This window comes from Berghia stephanieae, chromosome 5, assembly GCF_034508935.2.
Source record: "Berghia stephanieae isolate SIO BIC M18660-M18661 chromosome 5, UCSD_Bste_1.3, whole genome shotgun sequence".
Lineage (NCBI taxonomy): Eukaryota > Metazoa > Mollusca > Gastropoda > Nudibranchia > Aeolidiidae > Berghia > Berghia stephanieae.
In genome coordinates this window covers 2542754-2554809 of record NC_088364.1, presented here as the reverse complement: position 1 = coordinate 2554809, position 12056 = coordinate 2542754, and positions in this window count along the sequence as shown.

The following is a 12056-nucleotide window of genomic DNA, read 5'->3' as shown; positions in this document are numbered from 1 at the left end:
AGTGGGTAGTCGCCACCGAAGTGGGTAGTTACGCGATTAGTCCGGGAATGTTTGTCCGGTAACAGAAACAGAGTCAACACTTGACTAATTTCAATCAAATATCCATTATCCGTTTCGTAATAAAAAGAGCTTGTAAAATGAAGGCAACCCCGTTTTTATACCCCCTTGTGACGTCACACTGGGTACAGCTGGGGCGACCATCCCCAACCCAGCGCGTCCACAGGTGGCGGATCGTGGAACGGCCTACAGATCCTGATCTATAGGTTAGCTGTAAAGCCGCGGACCAACTGGCGATAGTCGTGGAGAGTGAGGTTGGGTAGTCTGGCAGCACAGCTACACATACAAAATGCCTCATATACTCTATGAAGGGACTATCAAGGTGAATGGGAGGCGCCTTAAAACCTGCCAAATGCTCCCACTGCCTTGTGGGTTATGACCGGGAGGTCAAAAGGCTATGGAGTAAACCAGATAAAAATCCGTCAGAAGGCAACGGGAAACCACTGACGTATCATCCCAAGATCGTCATGATGTCCGTCCAAGCGAATCTAGTCAACGACGTCAATGGATGTTTTTCGAGCAACTCGATTACAGCCTCGTCCGGTAGAGATAGTCATGCAGGTGAACAGGTGACTCTCGACCGTCATCCAGCTACTGTGCACCACCAAACATTACGAACAGCAACATGGAATGTAAGAAGTCTGTATCAGAAAGGAAAATTAGCAAATGTAGTTATGGAAATGAAGAGATTGAATATCAATGTTTTAGGATTATCAGAAGTTAGATGGAAAGGAGCAGGAGAACTTAATTATGATGACTGTAAAATTATATACTCAGGAGGAGGAGAACACCAAAGGGGAGTTGGAATTATACTAGATAATAAAACGGCGCGAGCAGTCAAAGGATTCTGGCCCATATCAGACAGAGTAATGGCAATCAAACTACAAGCAAAACCTTTTGATTTTGATATTTTACAAATATACGCCCCAACCACCAGTCACGATGATGAAGAAGTGGAAAATTTCTATCAACAAATAGATAAAGCAATGCATCAGTTTAAGTCTTCAGACATAAAACTCATCATGGGCGATTTTAATGCCAAGGTGGGCCGAGAAAGAATAGAAGATATTGTGGGCCCACATGGTCTGGGAGACAAAAATGACAGAGGTGATCGTCTTATTCAATGGTGCCGTCAACATGATCTGACAATCACAAATACTTGGTCAACAAACCACAATAGAAGGAAGTGGACATGGAAAAGTCCTGGAGATGGAGTGAGAAACCAAATAGATTACATACTCATCAGCAAACGTTTCCGAAACTCAGTTTTGTATGCCAAATCTATGCCGGGGGCTGACTGTAACAGCGATCATATACCTGTGCTATGCCCCATACGAGTTAAATTGAAAATCTGCAAAAGAGCAAAGGCTAAACCTAAATACCAACTAGACATTCTCCGGGAAGAACAGAAGATACAAGAAAAATTTGAACTATCAGTAAGAAACAAGTTTGAAGTGCTTGGAGAACTAACAGATATAGAAGAGAAATATGAGCAGTTTAAAGACAGTGTTGCTGCATCATTAGAAGAAAATGTTCCAACCACACTTAAGTTGCAGAAGAAGAAATGGATTACTCCAGAGATATTAGAACTAATGAATGAGAGAAGAAAGGCCAAAAATCAGGAAGAAAAATACAAGACTCTGAACAGGCAGATAAAAAGAAAATGCAACGAAGCTAAAGAAGACTGGATAAATGAACAATGTCACTATATAATGTCCTGCAAAGAAAAAAATGGCAAATTCTTCCATCAGAAAATCAAAGAAGTGACAAACAAAACTAAATCAGGTGCTAAAAGTGGATGCATCAAAGACAAGCGTGGAAACACCATCATGGACAAAGACTGCATTCTAAACAGATGGTCAGAATATATTGAAGAACTTTTTTTTGATAATCGAGGAGAAATGCCTATGATAAAAGAACTGGAAGGGCCCTCTATAATGAAAGATGAAGTTAGGAACGTCATGAAAAGCATGAAAAATGGAAAAGCTGCAGGACCTGATGCCATAACAATTGAAGCCTTGACTGGCCTGGGTGAATGGGGGATTGAATTCATTACAAACCTTCTAAATCAAGTGTATGACACAGGAAAAATGCCAACTGATATGAAACGATCCATTTTTATAGCACTACCAAAAAAGCCAGGGGCAGTTGATTGTGAACAACACAGAACTATTAGCCTAATGAGCCACCTCACAAAAATTCTTTTGAAGATAATTTTACTAAGAATAAGAAATAAAATACGACCTGAAATTGGGGAGATGCAATTTGGTTTTGTTGAGGACAAGGGTACCAGAAATGGAATATTCACATTATCAATGCTGATGGAAAGATGTATTGAAGTAAATAAAGATCTGTATATGTATTTCATCGACTATTCAAAAGCCTTTGATAAAGTACAACACGAAAAACTATTCAAAATTCTATCATCCTTGGACATTGATGGTAAAGATTTAAGAATATTACGGAATTTGTACTGGGAACAAGAAGCAGCAATGCGTGTTGACAACGAGCTAAGCAGTTTTACGCCTATTAGAAGAGGAGTTAGGCAGGGGTGTGTTTTGTCTCCAGATTTATTCAACCTCTATAGTGAAATGATATTAAGAGATATCGAACATAAGAAGGGGGTGTGTATTGGAGGAAAGAATGTAACAAATCTGAGGTATGCAGATGATACGGTTCTACTGGCAGAATCTGAACATGAACTACAAGAATTACTGGATGTTGTAGTCAGGAGTAGTGAAAATATGGGACTGGAACTGAATATATCTAAAACAGAATGTATGACGGTATCTAAAAATAATAACCCACCAGCCTGTGTAATAACAAGCAGAGGACAAACAATACAACAAGTTGAATGTTTCAAATATTTAGGCTTCAATGTAACATCCAATGGAAAATCAGATTGTGAAATAAAGAAAAGAATAGGTATGGCGAAGAATGCATTCAACCAGCTGCATACAATTATGAAAAACAGGAATATTAGCATGAAAACAAAAATCAAAGTCCTGGATTGCTATGTACTGCCTGTGCTGCTATATGGTTGTGAGAGCTGGACCATAAACAAGACCATGGTTAAAAGACTGGAGGCAGTGGAAATGTGGTTTTACAGAAGAATGATGAGGGTGTCATGGGTGGAAAGGAAAAGAAATGAAGAAATTTTAGAAATGGCAAACAGAAAAAGATCACTGATAACAAAAATCATCAAACGCCAAATGGAATTTTTAGGACACATTATCCGCCACCCTGGTTTGGAAGTACTCGCCTTGACTGGAAAGATGAATGGAAAAAGAATAAGAGGAAGACAAAGAATAACGTATTTGAAAGGGATAAGAACTTGGACAGATGAAGCTGAGAAAGGTGGCGCTGCTTTAATAGAATTGGCAAGAGATAGATCAGCTTGGCGGAAGATGACCTCCGTCTGCTTCAGATATGGAACTACATGAGATGAGTGACGTCACAAACTCACGGGAAGAAATAACACACAACAGTGAATGGAACTCACCATGACATCCAAGGTTCCAGCATGAGAACAATTCACAACAACTTAATAGCCAAACAACAACAAACTGATAAATACAATTGTTTTGATTTTATAAAAATAACACACACACACACACACACACATACACAAACATACGAGCGTGCGCGGTCACGCCAGCCAGGACCATCCATTGCTCGTGTTGCAACCGTAAACCAGTTTACGTGTAATAATAATAATAATAATGGTACTATAGATTTATAGTGCGCCAAACATCCCTTCATCAGGAGGGCTCTGGGCGCATAACATAGATTAACTTAATCATGAAGCCCTAACACAGTACACGAACAACGGTAATTATACACATAATCAAAAGAAAGCCTGTCGGAATAAGAATGTCTTCAATTGACGCTTGAATTCCTCTAGTGAAGACGAAGAACGTATCTCTAGTGGTAGTAAATTCCACAACCTTGGACCAGAATGCTGAAAGGCGCGTTCACCAGCCTTCACTCGACAGCAGGGTGTTTTCAATTTGAGGTCGTTCGTTGATCGAAGCGATCGCTGTGGGTTATACCGTTCAACGAGGTTTGAGAGATATGCTGGTGACGAGCCCTCCAGGCATTTGAAAACGATAGTTGAAGATTTATATTTAATCCGCTGGTCCACTGGCAGCCAGTGCAGCTGCTGTAGTAATTCGGGAGCTGCAGTTTTTCTGTCTTTCTGTAGTACAACGCGGGCTGCCATGTTCTGTATTTTCTGGAGTTTGTTTTTTTTGTCCTTTGTGAGACCAACAAACAGTGCATGGCAATAATCCATTTTCGGGAATATCAAAGATGTTACCTGTTTGTTGCAAGTTTCCCTATTAATAAATTGTCTGATTGTTCTGATATTTCTTGTTTACTTGATCCTGAGGCTAGATGCCCCGTTACCGTGTACGTAGGCACTCCTGAATAAAAAAAAAATAAATAAAGAGAGAGAGAGAGAGAGAGAGAGAGAGAGAGAGAGAGAGAGAGAGACACACTCACTCACTCACACACATACACACACACACACACACACACACACACACGGAGTCGCGCATCCGCTACGAACTAATTTTGCGCACCAATTTTTACTGCACTTATGCACCAAATTGCATACCTATCTTTTCCATAAACTTTTTCTCAATAAACTTTTTAAAAAACCTGTTTTTCAGAAGCGGCGCCATGTAAACAGACATAAGCCCACACAATTTCGCGAGGAATGAATCATGAAAAATTTACGATATAATTTCAAACACAACTTTTGAAATTCATCAATGATTATCTAAACGTCTAGAGAGGTGGGCCTTTGGCCTACCAACCTCCGCTGAACGTCCAACTCGCCTTGAGCATGCATTCACATAAAATATAAAGATTTATTTTAAAAAACCTACCTCTGTTTCAAAAACTAGCATCTTTCAACTTTCTAAGAAACATTTTGATTTTTCAGAACTTTAGTTCGTTAAAAAATACCGGCCAATCTGACCCGTTGAGTCGAATGAAAACGAAATTTTGTTGTTTACACGGTTCAAAGGAAATGCCGTAAATAAGCTTTCATGGACTTCCTGTGTTGTTTTTACAGTGTCACGTGACCGTTTTGAGAAATTTGTCGTCTGCTACAAATAATTAGACCGGTGGGGGGTAGATATTTTCGTTGGAGCAGAGAAAAAGTGAGTATTATTTCTTGTACTTGTAGAGAGGCCTAGGGTCCACCAGCAGTCAAGTTGATTGAATGAAAGAAAAAAGGCCTTTTTTATCCGCCGCCACCACCACCTTGAAAGAGTGGAGGGGGCGGGGTGCATGCCGACGAAAGGGAGACGTGTCGCTTGGTGACGTAGAGCATCTCAAGGATGCTGGCAGTTGCAGGTGTTCTTAACCCCTTAACAGCGAAGCTAATTTTTTGCTTTTAGATAATAGTTTGCTTTTATCTTTATTATTGTTAACGGAGAATACAGCGTTTCCACCAAGAGAGCAGTCAGACTATCGCAACTCGGACTTCAATTGTCTATAATCGTTTTGCCGTTACGTGTCTTTTGATGATAGAAGATTTGGTGTTAGGTCAAAGATCGAATTTCGCCGCTAAAAGGTTGTATTGCTACTGGGTTTGCTCTCCCCCCCCCCCCCCCCAACCTTTTTTTTTCACCTTAGTATTGTTGATTGCCATTTCCTTTTTTATGATTAGCAAGTGCCGTAGGAGTCTCACAGGATGCAGGAGTACTGCAATTAACCCTTTGCCAGTGACACTGATTTTTTTTTGTTTTTCAAATAATAGTCTTCATTTATATTATTTTTTAACGCAGAAAAAAACGTTTCCACCATAAGAGCAGTAAGAATATTGATAAAAAGCGCTTTGAGCACGTTGGGTGGATATTGCTCTATATAAAAGCTCAAGTTTTTAAATTGTAATTTGTTTTTTGTCTTTTGATGAAAACGGTAAGATTTTATTTTTGGCCCAAGTAAGATTGATATTCGCCTTTAAACGGTTAAGTTGTTTTGTTTTTTCAGGTTTTTTTTGTTTTGTTTTTCAAATGCGGATACGCTGCTTCTTCCTTTTTTTTTTCCTCAACTGGCAAGCTATCGCTGTACTTACCCGCATGGCTTGTACACACAAAAGGATACATCTAGGTCACAAAACCTTACATCCAGGTCACAAAATCAGACAACTAGGTCACACATCAAGACATCTCTGTTTCGTTTGTTCCAAGATAGCAAAACAAACCAGACGTCTTGGAGTTGTGGTAGTGATGATGGTGGTGATATGATTGTGGTAGTGATGATGGTGGTGACATGATTGTGGTAGTGATGATGGTGGTGACATGATTGTGGTAGTGATGATGGTGGTGACATGATTGTGGTAGTGATGATGGTGGTGACATGATTGTGGTATTGATGATGGTGGTGATGTGATTGTGGTAGTGGTGATGTGATTGTGGTAGTGGTGGTGGTGATGTGATTGTGGTAGTGGTGGTGATGTGATTGTGGTAGTGGTGGTGGTGATGTGATTGTGGTAGTGGTGGTGATGTGATTGTGGTAGTGGTAACCTTCTTTGGGTTTGATTGTAAGGGTTTTAAGGAGCTTGCAACACATTAAGGTCATATCAGCGCCAGTAAAAAGGAAGAAAATGGGGTAGTAAAAAGTTCTATAATTACAATTAAAGCACCCAAGAAAACGTAAGACAAAGGGGAATAGGTTCAAATAAGAAACAGGTGTAGATTCCAAGAGCACACTACCGTGTACTTTGAGGTCACCTAAATGTCTCATCCAGACACAAGCACAGGTTCCCACAAGAGGAACACACTCAAATGTTTACAAATCATAATCATATATTATATGTCATATTAAAAATAATACGGTGCATAACAGAGAAATGATTTACAAGACAAACAATATGATCTCCCAAAACTATAACAATACATTCGACCGTTTCCCGCCCAGCCAAGGACTCCGGTCAAGGTCAGGACAAAACTATGTAATTTCATTCCAAGACAAAGACAAAAAGCAATTTGGAGAACACATATAGGGGACAGAAGACAGAGTAAGTACCTCCCTGCCCACTATGGGAGGTCAGGAACCCCACCCAGTGGTGTAGACCTGAACGAATTCCAGGCCTATGTACCCGACCTTGTCGGAATCCTGATTAAAGATCGGATCATCTAGTACAGTCAAAACCAGTGTGTAATTCGTTGTTGTTTTAAAGGGTTTTACGGCGCTTGCAACACATTAACGTCACATCAGCGCCAGTAAAAAGGAAGAAAATGGGATAGAAAAAAAAAAATTATATACTCACAATTAAAGCAGCCAAGATAAAGGAAGACAGAGGGGAATTGGTTCAAATAAAAAACAGATGTAGTTTCCAAGAGCACACTAACAATGTACTTAGTTTGAGTTCACCTAAAAGTCTCATCCAGACACAAGCACAGGTCTCCACTAAGACCAACACACTCAAATGTTTACAAATCACATGTTAAACAAAAAATAATACAATGTAACACAGAGAGATGATTTACAAGAAAAAAAATATCATCTCCAAAACCCTAACTATAAATTTAACCCTCCCAGCTAGGGTATCCGGCCAGGGCCAGGACAAAAGCAAGTAATCTCACCCCAAGGAAAACACAGAAAGCATGTTGGAAAACAGATATTAAGGGGATAGAAGACATAGTAAGTGCCTCCCTGCCCACTAGGGTGTGGGGTTTGGGGGCAGGAACCCTACCCAGAGTATGTAATTCAGTTAGGTCGTATTTTGCTACAATAAAATGATGTTTCTATTTATTTTTAAGGGTTTTACGGCACTTGTGACACTTTTAGGTAGCAATGACTATCACGCACAAATCTTTGGGCTTCTTTTTCGCTCACAAATTCACGACAAAATATGGGACGAAGCTGTTCCGTACAAGCTATTTTTAAAAATTAATTACGACGCTGATCGATGAATATAACAAAGTTGGCACACAGTTAGAAAAGAGGTCATTTAGATTATGTCAAGCGACAAAACTCGTACGATTACCAGAAGACCGTTAAATATAGATTTTTACTCTTTGGAGTACAATATTTCTAAAACTACAAAGAGGAGAGATTTTGTCGCTCATAAGGTTATATCTGCACATTTCTTCTATTTATATTTCAAATTTCATTGGACTATGATAAGTACTTTTCCCGTATTCTCACAAAACATCAACCCAATTTGCATTTCAATGAGTGAAAATATGGAGATGGCCATTTTGCTCCACCATCGCGTGACACGAAAATGATGTGAGCGAGGCAAGGCTGCCAGATGGCCAGACTTTAACCTGACCAAATTCGACTTCAAAAGTGGCTAAATAGAAAATCATATGGCTTTCAATATTAAGACTGGCCCACTTAAAATGAACTAAATTTTAACAAACAGAAAATTGAATAGACTAGGATAAATGTCACTGAGACAAAATTAGATGAATAAAATTGAATAAAAGAAACAAAATTATATATTTGGCCACACACGCGGACATCTGGCAACCTTGTTCGCGATGATTGACGGCACAAATCCTCGCGCACTTTTTAAAAATTAAGGTATTGTCATAGGGATAGTAGATTAACACACACACACACTCTCTCTCTCTCTCTCTCTCTCTCTCTCTCTCTCTCTCAAATAAACTAGAAACATAAGCCATGGTCTCACGGGACTGAATGATAACAATTTAGCAGGCATTTTTCGTGTCATTTGTATGGGTTGTAGACACAAAATTACACTTCTGAAAAGTTCCAAATGATCAATATTATGTATATTATATAACAAAATTATAGTTGATCCTAGCCATACAGCTCTAAAACTATACAAGTTAGAACTCTTCTGATGTCTTCATCATATTTTCTGATAATTTTGCCATAAAATTGCCATGTTTCAATATCTAATTCCACGTATTAAACGAGATACAGGCACAAATCAGAATAAAACTCAGAAAAAGTGTCCCATATTTTCCGTATTTTTTTCTCTTTGTGAGTCATCCAAATAAATGACACCTTTGAAACTGCATAACTTGGTTATATATTAATGGATTTTCAAAATTTAAAAAGATTTTTACTCAGTGGAGATAGGGCTTTGATTCAAGAGTAGTATTTCCTACAAAAATTTTCATAGTCATTGCTACTTTTAGGTCATATCTGCACCAGTGAAAAGGAAGATAATTGGATAGTAAAAAGTTCTAGAATTATAATTAAATTACCCAAGAAAAAGTAAGACAAAGGGAAATGGTTCACATAGGAAACAGATGTAGATTCCAAGAGCTCACTATCAAAGGACTTAGTTTGAGATCACCTGAATGTCTCATCCAGACACAAGCACAGGTCCCCACTGAGAGGAACACACTCAAATGTTTATAAATCATATACAAGTAAATCTAAAAATAATACAGGGCATTACAGAGAGATGATTTACAAGGGAAAAAAATATTTCCCAAAACTTACTATACATTTGATTTTCCCTCCCAGCTAGAGCATCTGGCAAGGGTCAGGACAAATATAGAAAGCAAGTTGGAAAACTGATATAGGGGGAGAGAAGACAAAGGAAGTGCCTCCGTGCCCACTATGGGAGGTCGGGAGCCCCACCCAGGAACAAAGTGAATAACCAGATGATATTACTCATTCATGAATACATGTTATTTCAGAAATGGCTGGATAGAGGCTTATGTTGATAATAACAAGAAATGAAGTGAGTAGAAAAGTGACAGAAGACAATAGAGAATAAAAACTGTAACCTCCCCAGTCAAGGACACCGGACAGGGCTAGGACAAAACTAAGTAATCCCATTCCAAGACAAACACGGAAAACAGATATAGAGGGAAAGAGGACCCCACCATGTGATATTGATATCCGTCCATTTACAGCTGAAATGAGAGCTCGACTGAGAAATCAGAATGGATCAAAAACTGAATACAACTGCTGTTCTTTTTTTCAAAACCGTTCTATTCAAAGCAATTAAACACGGAACATAAAAATAGAGAGAAAAAAAATTAGACAAAGAAAAGAAGAAAAACTATATCAATAATATTATTTTTTTACATAACTAACATTGCCAGGCCCAAATGTTGACAATTGTTATTGAAAATAAAAAATGAAAGAAAGAAAAAGAAAAAAGTAACAACAATAAATGTATAAAACGAAGGCGGATCAAACCAAGGGAGAGCACCGTAATAAAAATGATTTTCTCGTGTCCTTCCCTAGTGGAATGTCCCCAGTCTGGCATTAACTGTAATAGTAAGAAGACTGTAAGAATCCACCTGGTAGTGGCAACACAGTAGATACTGGATTCAATGTCAATCAATAAATAGCATATGGATTTGGAGTCAAAATAGATATTGGTATCAAAACTCTGGTAGTGCATTGAAATGTGCATGGTATTTTTGCTTGGTCCTGCAAGTAGTCATCATCATATTGGTACATTGGATTCAAACAACAACTATACAAAATCACTATCAATGTTACAAACATGGAAACAACAAAACAAAACCAGAAGACGAGAAGAAGATGACAGATGATGATGAAAAAGAAGAAGAAGAAGAAGAAAAAGAAGAAGAAGAAAAAGAAGAAGAAGAAGAAGAGCAGGAGGAAAGTGGAAATATGTCCCTTTCGAATCGAGGGAATTTTACTACATTTGTCATTTATAACAAAAACAGAATTTAATTAACAATAAAAATCACACACAACAAACACACATATAGAGTGTAAAACACCAAATTTGATTGATTTGATTTTAACACATGGAGTAGCCAATCGTGAATCGTATTGAGCCAGAGTGTCAAACTTGAAGGCACTGGAACCCCTTTCGTATGTGACATGGAGCTACCTTATTGAAAGCACTGGAACCCCTTTCGTATGTGACATGGAGCTACCTTATTGAAGGCACTGGAACCCCTTTCGTATGTGACATGGAGCTACCTTATTGAAAGCACTGGAACCCCTTTCCTATATGACATGGAGTTACCTTATTGAAAATACTGGAACCCCTTTCCTATGTGACATGGAGCTACCTTATTGAAGGCACTGGAACCCCTTTCCTATGTGACATGGAGCTACCTTATTGAAAGCACTGGAACCCCTTTCCTATGTGACATGGAGCTACCTTATTGAAAGCACCGGAACCCCTTTCCTATGTGACAATGAGCTACCTTATTGAAATTACTGGAACCCCTTTCCTATATGACATGGAGCTACCTTATTGAAAGTACTGGAACCCCTTTCCTATGTGACATGGAGCTACCTTATTGAAAGTACTGGAACCCCTTTCCTATGTGACATGGAGCTACCTTATTGAAAGTACTGGAACCCCTTTCCTATGTGACATGGAGCTACCTTATTGAAAGCACCGGAACCCCTTTCCTTTGTGACATGGAGCTACCTTATTGAAAGCACTGGAACCCCTTTCCTATGTGACATGGAGCTACCTTATTGAAAACACTGGAACCCCTTCCTATGTGACATGGAGCTACCTTATTGAAAACACTGGAACCCCTTTCCTATGTGACATGGAGCTACCTTATTGAAAGTACTGGAACCCCTTTCCTATGTGACATGGAGCTACCTTATTGAAAGTACTCGAACCCCTTTCCTATGTGACATGGAGCTACCTTATTGAAAGCACTGGAACCCCTTTCCTATGTGACATGGAGCTACCTTATTGAAAGTACTGGAACCCCTTTCCTATGTGACATGGAGCTACCTTATTGAAAGTACTAGAACCCCTTTCCTATGTGACATGGAGCTACCTTATTGAAAGCACTGGAACCCCTTTCCTATGTGACATGGAGCTACCTTATTGAAAGTACTGGAACCCCTTTCCTATGTGACATGGAGCTACCTTATTGAAAGCACTGGAACCCCTTTCCTATGTGACATGGAGCTACCTTATTGAAAGCACTGGAACCCCTTTCCTATGTGACATGGAGCTACCTTACAGATTTGAATAATATACACTTTGTCGTACCATCTAGGTAAAAGGCTGAATGAAAACGTCCATCTTCGACCAT